The sequence below is a fragment of the Zingiber officinale genome, chromosome 4B, assembly GCF_018446385.1.
Source record: "Zingiber officinale cultivar Zhangliang chromosome 4B, Zo_v1.1, whole genome shotgun sequence".
NCBI lineage: Eukaryota > Viridiplantae > Streptophyta > Magnoliopsida > Zingiberales > Zingiberaceae > Zingiber > Zingiber officinale.
Window position 1 is genome coordinate 86,903,281 of NC_055993.1, and position 3,001 is coordinate 86,906,281.

General features: G+C 44.2%; 1 long non-coding RNA gene across 1 annotated transcript; it reads left to right on the forward strand.

Moving 5' to 3' along the window:
• Nucleotides 1–717: 717 nt before the first annotated feature.
• Nucleotides 718–1,105, forward strand: LOC121977681. The gene is made up of 3 exons (XR_006110998.1): nucleotides 718–786; nucleotides 866–954; nucleotides 1,039–1,105. It is a non-coding gene; the product is annotated as an uncharacterized LOC121977681 (long non-coding RNA).
• Nucleotides 1,106–3,001: the final 1,896 nt, after the last annotated feature.

A 3,001-nucleotide genomic window follows, 5' to 3' on the forward strand; every position in this document is an offset into this window, starting at 1 on the left:
CGGAAAGTCTTGGCGGGTCGAGAACTTCAGGAAAAAGTCCTAGGGGGTGGACACTCTAGGTGGAAAGTCCTGGTGTCGCGAACCAGGTGGAAATGTAAAATACCGGAAAAATGACGAATATTAATAAGGGAATTTTTCGGAATTTTTGGATATTTTTCGGGAATTTTTCGGAGCTCGTACGGACGAGTTGACGGGGATAAAAACGGGACCCGGAAAAGCCTATTCGGGCTACCCCATTTAAGTGAGAAAAAGTTGATTTTTTTACTTTTTCTTTTTAAATTCCTTTTCTTTATTCTCCTCACCGAAAACTCTTCTCCCTACCCGAGCCTTCTCCTCTTCTTCTCTCACGCCCGACGCCGGCCCTAACCGCCGGCCGGCGGTCTCTTCCTCCCCGAAACCCGAAGCGCCGCCGATCGCCTTCTTCTCTTTTTCCCTCGCTGTGGAGATTCCGGAGCCACCACAGCCGACGGCCGAGCCTCTCTGCCGATTGGGTCGTGCCCTAGTACTGCCGGCCTCCCCTGTGATCTTGCGCCGCCGTTGTCACCCACAGCCGACTGGAACAGTGTGTCCACCCCGCCGAGCCAAGTTCTTCCTCTGTGTGCCACTGCCGAGAGCGAGCAGTATCGAGTCATGCCCTAGACTTGGTTCACCGCCGCTCTAGCGAGTTGGTCTTCAACCAAAGGCAAAACTCCAAGCTCTAGTGGCTTCACCGTGACATATGCCTCACCATCGGATCTTCCTGCTTCACCACTAGCTGTCGGCAGAGAGAAAACAAGAAGGTATCGGGTAAGTAAGGTTTATTGGATTTGGATTTCAGATTTGGTACAGGATGTTGTGCTCACCGGGTGGATGTCTGTGGTTGTAGAATCAGTGTAGCTCCGGCCAAGAATTTGCGACAGTAGGTATTTTCAGCTAGCAATTTCCAGCAGCAACCTCCCTGCTGTGAGGATTGAGGTAAGGTGTAGCTTGATTGGAAATTCTGTATGTTTAAGAATGTGGATTAATTACTGTTTTGGTTTGTTCGTTTTGTTCCAGCAGCAATTTATCTTTGCTGGCTGTAAACAATCCTAATTGGGTAACAACTTTGTGACTTCCAGCAGCGGTTGAATTGAGGTAAGGTTTATGATTTTGATCTTTGTGTTAGATTATTGCTAGTTGTGTTAGCAATAATTATTGATTTAGGTTTAGAAGTTGTATAGCGGTGTAGTTGGGGTTAATGAAACTAACCCTAACTGGTCAGTGGATTAGAAATTAGTTTATCTATTTGTTTATAATTAAATTAGTTAAACTGTGGGATTTAACACAGGACTTTGACGCGAGACGAGTATCTCGGAGTCAGATTGGACCTTTCTATTTTCGGAGGCGGGTACTTTTGACTTATGTCATTTGATATGCTTAGTAATTAAATTAACATGTTGTATTAATTGTGTTTCTTATCTATTTCGGTTAATCACTACCCAAATCTTACATGCTTGATTGATTGATTGGTTTTGCATCTCAGGTATATTTTACCTATTTATACATGCTTATAGGGGTAGTGATATACCATGTTTCACCATGTTCAGGACCTAGGTTTTATACCTTCTGTATACCTTTGGATTGTTTTGGATCCGTTGACCTTTGATGCATTTTTATATATATGTGGATTAGGTCAGGATATTCTTGTGGTTAGTGCCATGCACCATTTGCATGATTGCATGCTGTGCGATAGTCCGCTCCATTATTGTTGAGCACATCGCCAGTTACATGGATCTGCACACACCACCACTCATGGGTTAGTGGTCGATTCAGGCAGAGTGTGTTGCAGCAGGGACTCTGTTAGGCACCGTTGGTCCGCTCATGGGTAGTGTGACACAACGTGTTATCCGGCAGGGATTCCTCCCCGTCTTTGAGTACCGGGAGTTGAGAGCATTGCGCTCCCCCATCTATGATTTGGGGTAGGAGGATAGGTGTACTCCGACAGCATCCCGTCCACTCGGTCACTCATCAGGAGTAGTGACGACAGAGTGCACGGTTGTCACAGCTCTACCCACTCGGCCTCACTTTTGTATGAGATGATCGACTGGCGTCAGGGGTGACCAGGACGCATCATTGGCATCATATGCATGATGCATTTATTGCTTGTGTTTGTGTTTGCTGCATTTATATGCTGCATATTGTTTGGATACCTATGTTTGACATGCATACAGGATTTCCTTATCCCTCGGACTGTTTGACCTTATACTCAGGACCTGGTTAGTACAGTATTCTCCTGTTTATTTCAGATGCATTCTTATCTTTCTTATCAGGAGACTGTACGCATGATTAGTGCTAGGTGTTGTTTCTTTACTTTGCATATCAACTGTACCTGCTGAGTGTTGGACTCACCCCGCCTCCATTGTTGATATTTTCAGGTTGATGCTGTCAGGAGGGAGTTCCAGTCGCTAGTCCTCATTGCACGTAGTGCTGGTCCTGCAGACCTCCAGGATATGTTTGGTTTTCTTTGGTTTCTTTCTGTTCTAGACTGTTTGAACTCGTTATATTCTGGATTTATTTGCTTATGGATATGATATAGATTTTATTATATCGATGGATTTGGATTTGGTTTTTATTCTACTACATGCCTGCCTGGATGGCAGAAGAGGTGAGTTCGTCGATTTTGAGCTTTACGAGTGTAGTTGAGTAGGGTGGTTTTTGAGTCAGAGTATTATTACTGCGTGGTTGTGTCAGCCAGAGGCTGAATATATATATAAATTGCGTGGTGATTGATTTTTATTATTTTATGATTTTAGCCGCCTGTGGCTGAGTATTTAGTGCTTGTAGAAAATTTTTGATTGTCCGCCGTACAGGGGAGATGCTGTCGAAATTTTCTCGGACAGGGACTCTTCTGGGGGCGTGACAATTTAGTGGTATCAAAGAACAGGTATACGATCTTTTGTTTTCGTATTTTTGATGTTTGGGATAACCTGATACCAATTTATTTATTTGGTATCAGAGCGTCAAGTTTGGCGATACTTGTTGG